This window comes from Bufo bufo, chromosome 1, assembly GCF_905171765.1.
Source record: "Bufo bufo chromosome 1, aBufBuf1.1, whole genome shotgun sequence".
Lineage (NCBI taxonomy): Eukaryota > Metazoa > Chordata > Amphibia > Anura > Bufonidae > Bufo > Bufo bufo.
In genome coordinates, this window is record NC_053389.1 from 101,268,281 (window position 1) to 101,281,624 (window position 13,344).

Below are 13,344 nucleotides of genomic sequence, written 5' to 3' on the forward strand. Positions count from 1 at the left end.
ATGAACATGGTGGCCCAAAATCAACAGGGGGAAGAATAAAGTTTGTTTTGGTAAACATAAAACTTAAAGAAATGTCTGACAATAACCCCTGTCCATACGCTATGTAAGACATAGTTACATAGTTAATACGGTTGAAAAAAGACATAAGTCCATCAAGTTCAACCAAGGGGTAGTGGGGGTTATCCAATTGCCACCTTTCTTTATGAGACAGGATGGAGACAGGGGGTTGGCATTATGGTCATTATGCATTAATGACCACATGCAGTGCGTTGGCCACTGCAAGGGAAATGTAGGGTTCACAGAAACATGTTCCCTTAGGAGAAAACAGTCTATGGGGGAGGTGGGGGGGGGGGGGGGGGTTGTTAAAAGAATCTTCATTATTCACAGGGTGCAATTCTCTACTGTATAAATTTCAAAAAGTATTTCAGGAGGAGGTGGGATAGAAATAACATAAAAGTTAACAAAGAGCAAAACTAAACAACAGAAACAAAAGTGGAAGACAACAAAGCTGAATGAAAATTAAACATAGAGACATCGAACAAAAGAGGAATGGATCTGAAAAGTGGATTGGCTTATTTTCACGCTGGATCAGCTTCATAAATGGTCTTCTCGAGGTTGTGAATGGCCTATTAGTAGTAGAACAATCCATATCATGAACTGATTGTTTTAATGTGTCAGTAGGCAACAATGATGCTTATGAGTTGACTTGTTGGAAACATGCAGAATGTGTGAGTGTTTCTCACTCACTACACCTTCCTGCGACATGAAGGGGGTACCTTCTTGGCTCCTAAATAGTCTCTGCTTCTAAAAGTAGATTTTTGACACAGAGAAGTCCACTGAAATCACAAACAGACAGAGTAAAGGCAAATCAGAAAGAAACAACATTAAAAGTGAAGAGAAGAACTTCACAGCTAAAGTAAATAAGAGAACAAACAGTGGAACATTATGCAAGTTAGACAGACCACATACAGTAAGACGCAACAGAGAGCTTGTTCAGAGAGACAACTCTGAGGATTTAAGGGTCTTGGGATTTGCTGCTGCCCATGGGCAGAAAGTGATTTGTGCTGCAGTTAAACAGAAAAAAATTGAATATTTGGCAAATGCACATTTCCGGGTAACATTATAAGCTGTAATAAGAAGGACTGAAAGGAACAAGTTAAGAGCAAAATTAAGAACAATGGACATGGTGACACCAGTTCAAGTCTTACAACATTTTTATTGCACCTTTTTTAACACTTTATTGTTTCTTGTGCTGTATAGTTTGTGTTTCAGAACTATAATGACTCAAAATCAGAGAAATTCATTGACTGACAACTACATTTTGAAGATAAGCAACCAACAGTATCACCTATGTCAGGTCAAGATGTTAAGAAGTTCCACTTGTTAATGAGATGCCCCATGAACAAGTCCATGTCCTCCAGGGGTTCACAGGAAGATAAAGCTCTGCTTAGAAGTTTAAATTTAGCATTTCCTGTTATTGCTCAGTCAAATTTTTAGGACTGTAACCTGGCTATTCAGATTATTTAATATGTTGCTATTCTGTGATAGGTGGCCATTATGTGGTCCATGATTACCCAACAAATATTCAGATTAGAGATGAGCAATTGTTTCTAGCAAATAGTTTCTAAAGGTGGGCTATCCTCATAGGTGAAGAAGTGCCCACTTGCCATATGATTGACAGAGCTTGACCGCCTGGCCGCCGTTGCTCAGGCTTAAATTCTGGGTAGCGACGAGTGCATAGTAGCTGCTCCCGAAACAGAATTTGAACTTTGGCAGTGGTAAAGGCAGTAGATTCACAAGGCGGGGCTAAAGTCTGGCAAATGAAATAAATTGATTCGTTAGGATCGATTTGTTCACCTCTAATTTGGATTTAAAGGGAGTTTTTCAGAACTAGAATATTAATGACCTGGATTATTCTCACAATAGGCCATCATTATCAGGCTGGTGGAGTTTCAACTCGCAATATCCCCACTGATCAACTTTTTGAAGGGCCCAAGGGCAAGCTCGGAGGCCTCTTCATTGTCCACTAAAGCTGCTCACTGACTGGTGGATCCCAGATCTTAATTTAATTTCAAAAACTCTGTGTGCCCAATTGTTTTTATGGGGAACAAGCATCAGACAAGTTGGATTATTATGTACCTAATTCTCTGTTGCCCCCAGAGATAAAATTGGCCCTTATGACCCTGCCCTTCTGGCACAAGGGGTGTTGAGCAGGATTGCTTCCAGCTGTGAAATGTCTACGGTAACCTTAGAGTAGACTGTCATTTGGGCAGGTCTCTCTCCTACTGCTTTATTATTTGTGTCTGTATGCTCCATGACCCACATTGTAGACTGAACCTGAAAATCGATGGCGCTATATAAGAGAGTCCTAATAGAACATAGAAAGCAGACAATACTGTCTGTACTGTCTGTTTGTAAAAGCATACTGAACTATTTCTGTGTTGCCATAATTTACGCCAAATTTATCAAACATTGCAGAATGTTTGATCAATTTGGTCCATCTTTAAGTCTAACACTTCTTTCTTGAGATGTTACTCCATTCCCTTTACTGGAGTAAGATTTGTGACAATTTTTGCCACCTTCTAATTTAATCATTTTGACTTAAAGAGGTTGTGTCATAAAACACATTCCACATTTTTCAAACCAACACCTGGATCTAAATACTTTTGTAATTGCATGTAATTAAAATTTTTCTATAGTCAGTAAGCTTATCAATAAAATGTATAGCACCACCTGCTGTTTCTTATTTTCCTTATTTCCTGTCCTCCTCATTGAGGTGGTGGCATCCACTTAACTGCCACCAGCCCTATCACAGTTACAGGGAGAGAGCTGCAGCAGAAAGAACACCCCCCCTGAGCGGCCAGGCTAAGGATAATTTAGCAGACCAATTGGAGCAATGAATGGGGAGATCTCTGGATCCATATAAGGTACAGGGCCAGTTATAGCTTTGTAAGAAAGGTCTTAATATGTACTATATGATGTCTGATTTGAATTTTTTACATCAATCATGGCATAACCCCGTTAAATGAGCTTTAAAGGATAACCACTTCCACTTTGCCACACATTTTTCAAAACTAGAGTGGTATAAAAATGCTAAATGCTGAAAACTTTTTTCACAAGTAATCCCAAAAGGGTGCAAAGACCAAGCCACAGTTCTAAAGTGCAGGGCTTGATAAATTGCCCCCATGACCTTCAAAGAGGACGACCGCTCTCATCATCAATAGATGCCATATATTGCCAAAACCACACTTGTCCTGCACCATCACAGGGAAAACATGTAGGCACCAGCAACTTTTTCCAATGGAAAAAGCTGATTGAAGAAGTTACAGTAGTCAGATTATTGAAATCACTGGAATTAATGGGAGATTTTGGGCAACCCCTAAAAGGCTAATTTCACATGAACGTGTTAAGGAAACATGCAACAAGTGATGGCTGTATTTCCCGGACTAAACACTATGGTTCTCAGTCACGCTTCGGTGTGGAAGAGAAACACCACACCGAGCATGGGGGGGGAATGGGGGGGATGGTACTGGGAATCAGCCCTGAGAACTAGGAAAGGAAAATGGATACCACCTAGTGAAAACCCTAACCAAAATCCTGACTACCAGTTTGAACAGACCCCAAAGGTAGGCAAGTTTATACGCAGGAATACCTAGAGTCCTATCAAGCCCTATAGAAACCTGGTACTAATGGCAGGGACGAGACTACCTGCTCCTCCAAAAGGAAGGACGGACAGGAGTCTCCTTCAGGCCTAATACAAACAATAGGGAAATGCAACACACAGAACCCAAACAAAATACAAAAGGGAAAGGAAAGACTTAACTTTAAAGGAGCAATGGAAGCACCAGGAACTCAGCTGAGATCCAACCACAATCTATCCAAAGGTCCAAACAGAAGCTATAAACCTCACAGCATTGTGGGAGAAGCAACTATAAATAGAGAAGGTTAAATGACCCTAAAAGCCACACCTGGGGAAAGAAGGCGTGGCAAGCACCAGAAACAACACAGACGTCATTTGATTTGATTTCCAAACGGAAAACATGTCAGATCAAACCACGTGTTGGCAGCCTCACCGATCTCCTGCCACCTGTCGCGGGAATGTCTGTGACACTCTACTGTTCTGTATTCATGGCCTTATGTGAGTGCACTAGATCCGTAGTCAGTCAGGAACTCACAGCAACATAAGTCACGATGATGCTGTGAGTTCCGGTCAGAGGACCAGTGTTCAGTCAGTGAAATGCGGCATGTTTCCCAAACTGAACATGCTCATGTGCAATTACCTTAAAGGGGTTTTCGGAGAATAAAATATTGATAACTTGCGGTGGTGTTTTCAAGCAGCAGATTAGTGGGAGTGCCAGGAGCCGGACCCCTATGATCAGATATTGATTGCCTAGCCTGAAGATAGGCCATCAATATTTAAATCCTAAAAGACTCTTTTCAAAAGATTGTTAAAAAGATTCTGCAAATCTTAGTTGGAGATAGGACTTAATTCTGTAATTAAAAATGGCCGCTTCTCTCTTGAATGGAAAGACTAAAGAAATAAGCATCCACGCAAATGAAGTGAAGATGGTGGTATTATTAAGTGCTGCAATAATACATTCCTGCACAGTGTCTGGCTAAAGAAATACACTAAGTCCCTTGAGGATTCACAGAATTTCCCTATGGTTGGTGTGATGGATGAGCCTATACTAGAGATCTCATTGCAAATCCCGGTTCAAAATGATTTGTTTCCTTTGTTCTAGCAATGCAGGTTGCTATGGTTACCTAATTAACCAGTGGTCGGTTTTCAGGGATTTTTTTTTCTTTCTCCAGATGGAAATGTCAGACAACTAACACAATATATTCTTTAGTATTGAAGTTACACACAAGTATTTCCCATATTACTGAGGTGCTACTAGTATGTACTGCATTCTGGATAGATGGACACCTGTATTTGATCAATGGGAATTGGATACAAATGTAACCAGTTTTACAAGGGTCTTTTATATAATATGAAAATCTCTGTCAAATTACTGTAAATAATGGGTTATTTCAGAACTACTACACACTCAATGGAGGGTTGATTTGGTTTACCTGGTGCACCCATGCATTACATGGATGGCTATACATTTGAATGACAGCCATGTAAAGTTACATTTCCCCTGCAGCAACACATGCATATGCAACGTCCTACTACTACGGTAGTGATACACTGAAAAAAGGGGTTAAAAATGTGAAATGTGATGCATTTATGTATGCTGCGAATGTAGTTAATGGACCTTGGAACTTTAGCGATGTGGGGCTGTGCTACCCCCCACATAGGAAGGAGAAGCTAGATCAGAGAGACACTGGCACAGTGGTTGTCTCAACTGTGAAATGAGCATATGCAGAAGGATAAAGACCTGGGACAAAACCAGCCAAAAACTCAAATATATAGAAGAAAAGTGGAGAAAGAGATCAAGAAAAAAACATTGAAAAGTATTCCAGTGTTGAGAGGAGGTGCATGTAGAAGTTCTGTGGAGGTAAACTGTCTAAAGAGACTTATGGACTTTATAGCAGACATTGTTCAGAAGGTGAATAGATTGCCTAGGAAGAATCTGGAAGAATCTGCATATGCCCACTGTACTACATCCCACTGTGGAAATCTGTAGCACCGTTCATTAATTGCGAGCATGGCAACTTAAGAAAAAGATGCAGAACTTAGTTATAGTGAAAGAGAAGTGTTGCATCCCTATTTCTAGATGCTTGAAGAGGTTCTCCAGGAATGATTTAAAATGGTCACAAGCAACCTGTCCTAGAATGTGAGCAGGACTGGTTACCACCACTTTCTGAGCTTCCTAGGGGGATGAGAGGGGTGTGTGTGTGTGTGTAGGGGCTCACTACACACTACACTGCTCTACAATAGATGGTTATGATCTGATCCTGCCTATGATATGCCTTCATGGCTGAGCAGTCAGACAAAAAAATCTCACCAATATGTAGTATATTCAAGTGCCAGAGCATAGTGTATAGTGAGGCACCTAACCTCTCCCCCTTTCATCTTGCAGCTCTGCAAGTGGTGGAAACCAGTCCCTTTCACATTCTAGGACAGGTTGCTTGCGGCCATTTTAAATCATTGTTTTGAAGAGACATCTTGACCTATTAACTTTGCTCTGCAGCTGTATACCTGTGAGACCTGTGGAAATTGCATCATTGTGTAAGAGCCGCCAGCGCTTGCATGCTAAGAACTGTACTGATGTGCTTCAACTCAATGCCAGTAAATAACTGTTCTACTGTTAAATAGTCCGCATCATTGTCTCCTTCAACGCGGCAGGGGACCCTGCCTTGAACCTCACTATTCCCTAGCTGGACATCCCGAACTTCCATCAGGCAGGAAAACCTTGAACTACGGGTCAACTATCCCAGAACCATGGTGTGCCTCAAAAGGAAGAAAGGCGCACCCTTCCCATCATTGCATGGCCCAGGGGAGTGTCAGAGTGAGTGACTACAATCACCATTTTTGCTACTATTACTCCTCTCCAGGGCTTGTTGCACATACCTAGAAGAGCTTCCTTAACCAATAACAGCTGATCGCCAAGGAAGAGTAAAGCAACCCAGAGACAACGAACCTTCTTGAGACTCCTGTAAATGGTGAGGCTAAATGTTACAGCTATAGCACTGTTCACACAGTGTTAGCATACATGTACAAAGAAACCATACATATACAGTACCATACATACTCAAGTGCTAAAATAAGTCCTTATGAGAAAGCACCAGAAAATAAGTTAAATATGAATTTTTCAACAAAAAGTGTTGATTAGCTGTGATATGGGTATTAAAATAAAAACCATTCAGGACGTTCTTTCAACTATCTGCTTGAGCTGCGAATGAACAGCTGCAATCACACGGCTATTCAGACAGAAAGTGAAGCGTCTGCAACAAGGCACACAAGAAAGAATGGTTAAGTTAGCCACTTTGTGTTTGACACAAGTCAAAATTACTGTATGCTTTAGAAGGCACAGAAAGCTTGTATGCTTAAAGTATTTTCTTCACAGTCATAAATAAAGTGGCAAGAACCAGCACAAGAACAAATACGAACAGAACTAGAATACAGTGGTAGTCTCGGTTCAGGCATTGCAGGCATCCCTAAGATATGGCATCTATGTCTGATCGGTGGGATTTGACTGAGGTCACCTGAACGAGGAGGCATCATGGCACTTCTTATCCTGACAATGGCTTATTCCAGCACATTATAGTCATATGTGATTAGCATGTGGCTCCTTAGCCATCGGTAGATTCAGAGGCTACAGCTCCCATAAGCTATAATAGACTCATACACTACCACTGTGTGACTCTCATATTCTGAGGAAAAACAGACCACCATGTTATTTTATTCTTCCATTTTCATGTGGGGTCGAGTTCTCTTCCTCACTCAGGGGTTTGCATCCGATAGATTTTGTTTGTTGTTTTCTCACCATTAACATTAATGGCATATCATATGCCACAAATCTTTGCTTGCTAGGGTCCAACCAATGACAAGAATGATGGTCCTGTGACTTGGACCCATAGCAGCGTGGATGGTCCAGGTAAGAGCCATCAGCCGTCTTGTGCACAACCTGACCAATAGGCCTTAAAGGTGTTTTATATGTTTTTAAATTCAACTCCCTCCCTGTTAGACCTGTGAAGTTAAGCATACTTACCTGCCATTCCGTCCCGGCTCCTTTGATCCACCACTCTGGTCGCCGCATTCTGGTGTCCACATGTAAACTTCTGGCATGGACTGGGGTTACGTGCTCCCCTGCAGCCAATGACTGGCAGCAGCAGTGACTTGATCCCAAAGTGGCACGTGATCCAGTGATGTGTCGCTTGGGGGACAAGTCACTGCTGATGCCAGTAATTGGCTGTAGCAGTCCACAACTTCCATCCATACTGGAAATTTACATGAAGGCACTGGTGCACGAAGAGGAGACTGGTGGACTGAAGGGGCCAGAACTGAGCAGTAGTAAGCAGGTAAGTATGCTTTACAAAAAATAAATAAAAAAATTACAAAAAGCTGGAAAACCCCTATAATAGAGACTGAACTTTTCTGCAACTGTTCAATATAAAATGCACTAAGCCAATTGGTGGGTTGGCCATAACAAACTTGTATCCTCATGGGCTGGTCTTTACTAATGAGTAACCTGATAAAGTGTCTACCACTTTATTTTGTAACCTATTTTTTTTAATTTTTATATGGAACGTCAAATCCCCTGCATTGCTGTAGAAATAAAACTATAAACTCCCGACTCCCTGCAGCTGCCACTAGATGGCGCTTATGAGATTACTGAATACGCTGTGTTATTGGCATATGGGGTAAGCTTCTAAGCTCCCTGTAGTAGTGGCAGCAGGCTACTAGGGGATTATCTATATCAGTGTGGGGTTTCTATCTGGAAAATGAGGCTAAACGTGCTATATTTAACCTGGAGTTTATCATTTAGCAGTGTCCATGCATGGAGTCTAGAGCTCTGTATTATAAAAGGGAACTCCAAATGCTATAAAGTTGTAGTCTAATGATGTATTTGGAAATCAATAGCCTACAATATTGGAAAACAGCATGATGTTAAATGGTGGAATTCACTGAAGGAAGTCCATTAGTGATTTACAAGAAGGATGGGTTTAAAAATATATCTAGAAGACAATTTTCTTATTTCTTGACAAAATATTTTACATGTTAGAAAAAGAGATATGATTAGATAGATACGATTAGATAAGATTAGATAAACTCAGATTGCAAAAAAATAAAATTAGATTAGAATAGGCAGATTGCATTAGATTGGATAGATTATATTGGAGAGATCTGATTGCATAGGTTAAATTGGACAGATTAGATTGGACAGAAAGATGGATAAATAGAGATAGATACTGTATTTTTCGCTTGATAAGACGCACCTGTTTATAAAAACAGGTCGTACCTAGGTTTCTAAATCAGACCTCCAATCTGTATCAGACCTCAGATCAGACCCCCAATCTGCATCAAACCCCCAATCAGACTCCATTATAAGATGCACTACCATCCCCCCTCCCCCTGCTTTTGCGGTGCATCTTATGGAAAGAAAAATACAGTTGATAAGATATATTATATAGATACGGGGTATAAGGATATATATAGGACAAACATATGATCAGTGTCCGGGTATGACTAATGTGAGTACGGTCATTCCCTCCAGCAGAACATTGGGCTCTCCATAGAAACATGGATAAAGACGCCAAGCACTCTAGGAAGCAGTTCAAGCGAAAGGCCTCACTTTTAACTTTGGCAGGGGTCCAGCGAGGCTATACACATGATAATGATTGTTTTGCTTGTCTTTTTACTCCTGATGTTCTTGGCCAGGGTTAAAAAGTGAGTCTTTGAGCCTTTGCTGGTTTCTGAGATCCATGGATAACGTAATTTTGGTAATTGGTGAAACCATTAACATAATGCAATTAACAAAATGCAATTAAATATAGTTAAATGCTTGTGTGTGTGAATCTACAAGTATATTATGGCTTCTGTACAAACACCTCCATAAGGCTTGTTCCCAGCATTTCCATGCAGGCTACTAAGATAATTTTTGGACTCTCCCTCCCCAGTGTATTTCCTATGCTAGGACTACATTTTATCAAGAAAAACAGGCAAAGGCTCAAGGTGAGGCAAATGTTCAATGTACTAAATCAGACTAGAGCTCGGAGCACTGTATCTATGGATATTTCTTAAAGGGCAATCATGACTTCCTGGGAACCTGGAAATGGTTTATTCTGCCATCTTTGGCGTTCCAACATTAAACCTCACAAGCTACAGTATCTTGCAGAATATATCAGTGAGATCAAGCTCGTCTGCTTGAAAAATACTCATCTGATCCAAATCATAACCTCTATGCCATCAGACGTAAGAATGCAGTGCAAAAGATAATTTAATTAATTATATAACTCTCATCTATCCCATAGAGCTGTCCAGAGATTGGGTCACTCTCATCAGTCCTTGGTTTTAATAGGACTCACAAGCTCTCCAGGGCAAGAAAGTTTGTATGTTGTATTAAAGGGGTTGGCAACTTATCTCCAGGATATCTACAAGTGTCTGATCAGCTGTGGCCCAACTGCTGGGGCCCTCACTGATCATGAGACGGCAGCCCATGATACCCGTTTTAATGGAGATGCAGACACGCATGGATGTCCACCATTCCATTCAACTCTATAGGAGTATCGGGTACAAGCTCTAGGCAATCTCCGGCAGCCCAAAACAGATGAATGGTCCATCAAGTCCAACCAGTAATCCTGCTATGTTGATCCAGGGGAAGGCAAAAAAAAAAAGATGTGGCAAGCAGAACAAATCCCTGGATCAACGTCCATCTTCCTTTTAAGGAAGGGGTGAGCTGAAGGAAAAGGGAACGTAGAACATGATTTCTATACATTTTCATAAGCATCAATGTTATTTTGAAATAAAAAGTCATCTAAACCTTTTTTGAAGCCATCTACTGTACTTGCTGTGACCAGCTCTTGCGGCAGGCTATTCCAGAGATATGCCCTTGAAAGAAAATGCTTCCGTTTTGTCCCTATTCATTGTCAATGGGGACAAAACTCAACTGACGGAACAGAATGGACCAGAATGTATTCCGTTCCGTTGGGTTTGCTTTCCCATAAAGTAGCCTAATACAACCAGGTCCTCCTCAAAAAGTCACTCTCCCAGTTTTACTCCCCCTACGACATATGCTGCAAGTAGATTATTAGTGCTTGTGTTTTAGAAAACTTTTAGGTAGGGAAATTACATTGTGAATCCTGTGGCTATGGGTTATGACTACCTTTAAGGTGGTTTCACACACACATTTTTGGGAAAAACATGCATATTTTAAGAACATTTTTCCTGTTTTTTTTTTGTTTTTTACAGTTTTTTTATTTTATTATTATTTTGCACAAAATGCTGCAGCCAGATGTCTGCTGAAAACTAATTGTGAAATCTAAAATGTGCTACAAACATGACCTTTTGTTTGTCATGTTTTACTTCTGGTGCTTTTTTTTTTTTTTTTATTGTTTTGGGTCCATGGAATGTTCTAGTTACGGCATTTTTTTTAAGCATTGTCTCATAGGCTTCTCCCTAGAACTTTAAAAAGAAAGCCTGAAAAAGTGATTGTTCAAAATTCCCTGAATGAAAAAAGCTCCATTCAAAATAACCCATAACAAAATGCCCGAAATTCATGGCCTGCTTTACAAGACAAGAAACAAACCACAAAAAAGGAAGCCTAATAAAAAAAATAAGGGTTCTGCGTAATATGTTTTAAAGTGGTTTTCCCATGTCAGACATTGATGGCATATCACGGGCTGTAATGCCCTCTAGAGGCTAAACTAGAGTATCATCCAGCTGTTGTAATAACAGACATTGGTATCCACAACTTTAAAAATAGAAAAAAAAAATCTGGATATTAACTAGTTCTCACCAATGAGCTATTATTTGCTCCCAGCAATTATGTAGATCTGTGCAGCCGAGCAGCAATCATTCATGCTTATGTCTGTGCAGCGGAGAACGGAGAGCGTAGCCAGGCGGCTCCAGCTTATTTCTGGGGAAACAGCAGCGATTGCTATCTCTCAGAGATTAGTCACCTGGGATGGTCAGTTGAGCAGATGTCTTTCGGCAGTGCAGTTGCTTAGCACAGTTTTAATAATTTAATAATGGCGTTTAATCATGATCACGATTTTTATGTTCGCACCATAAAAACCTCTCCAAGTGTACACTGAGCACGTGTCCATGGGGTATAATAGGCCTGGCATAATCCAAAAAGAATTTCCTTTTGCCATATGTTCTGACAGTAAATACATTGGTATAATTTTCTTTTAAGAATTGGGGCGATCCAAAAAAAATTTTAAATTGGCATATATATTGGCGATTTTCCAACGTATGCTCCAAACATAGTGTGAACAGAGCCTAAAGCAGGCAGTGGCTTATACATACATAAGATACAAACTAGCATTCCTCTGCATTGTGAAGCAATGGTTCATCTTGCAGTGTTCTATTCAGACAGAATCTACATAGAAAGTGTGTATCTAACGTTGATTTATTGCACTGCACAGAGTTACAGCCAGTAATATAGGTGCATATACAATTTTTGCCGGTCACTCCTGGAAACAGTCAACATGCTGTCCACTAACAAACCGCCAGTCAGCAGGGAGTGTAAGCAGCTTGCAAAATCATGAATGATGCTCTAGATCAGATCGGACATAGTGACAGACAGTACCAGAACTAGATGAGTGAAGCAAAGCATGGTGCCAGGTTCCTTCAAGGGGTTGTCCGGGTTCAGAGCTGTTTTACAGGCTAGGGCAGGGCTAAAGCCCGCCCATTAGTGCCGGTGACGTCACCGTGCTCACTGGTCGGTGGACGCCTCCGCCTAGCTTTCCCTATGAAGAGCCCGGTACGACACCGGATCTCCTAAAAAAGCCTTTACCCTGCGCGATTCGGTGCAGGTGAAAGGAGAGCATCGGAGCATGAAAAGCTCCGATGTTCATATTAGGGGGGCTGTCTGGGTGAAAATGTGGGGGCACCGGAGGATAAGAAAACTTGCCAAGGTTTTTTTTATGATGCGTTGGGTCTGGGGCTTTAAAGCACAATACTTATCCTGAAAAAAAATTCATTACACAGGAAAATTTACTGATTTAAGTGTCATTCTGAATTAAAGGGGTTGTACAGCATTATAAAAAAACAACTTTTTTCCAAAAAACAGTGCCATGTTTGTTCCCAGGTTGTGTCTGATGTTGTCGCTCAGTCTCATTCACCTTAAAGGGGTATTCCCATTTAGACATTAATGGTATATTGATAGGACAGGTCATAAATACCAGATAGCAGCAGGTACCAGAGGCAGGAAGCAAGCCTATGTCAGGAATGGGGCCCTGGTGTGACTGGGGAGAAAGCTGTGCTTCCATTCACTACTATGGGACTTTTGAAAATAGCTGAGCACGCTCACTCGGCTATTTTTGGAAGTCCTATAGCAGTAAATGGAGAGGTGGCGTGCATGAGCGGGGGGCTCTTCATTCACATTCTTGAGACAGAAGAAGGTCCCAGAGGTGGGACTGTGACCTAATGTCCATATGGGACCACCCCTTTAATAAAACTGATCTGCAATATCAGAAACAACCCATATTTCTGGAAGAAAGCAGCAAAGTGTCTCTATTCCTGTACAACACGGTTTATGCACTCGGATACAGTTACCTTATTCTAGTGCCACCATAGAATAGATTTTATTTTTTCCTTGATATACACTATAGAAACCCTTCCACAGCCTTACACTTGAAAAGATTTATTCTTGGCTATATAGGTTATAATTACTTTGTATGCGATTGACACAGGAGGAAGACATGATTCGAATATTCATCTGGTCATAGAAT

At 40.9% G+C, this 13,344-nt stretch overlaps 1 protein-coding gene across 2 annotated transcripts in view; it reads right to left on the reverse strand.

The window, feature by feature from the left end:
• PLCH2 (phospholipase C eta 2) overlaps positions 1 to 13,344 on the reverse strand; it is a 741,045-nt gene that overhangs the window by 20,105 nt on the left and 707,596 nt on the right. The gene's annotated exons all lie outside the window — the stretch shown is intronic.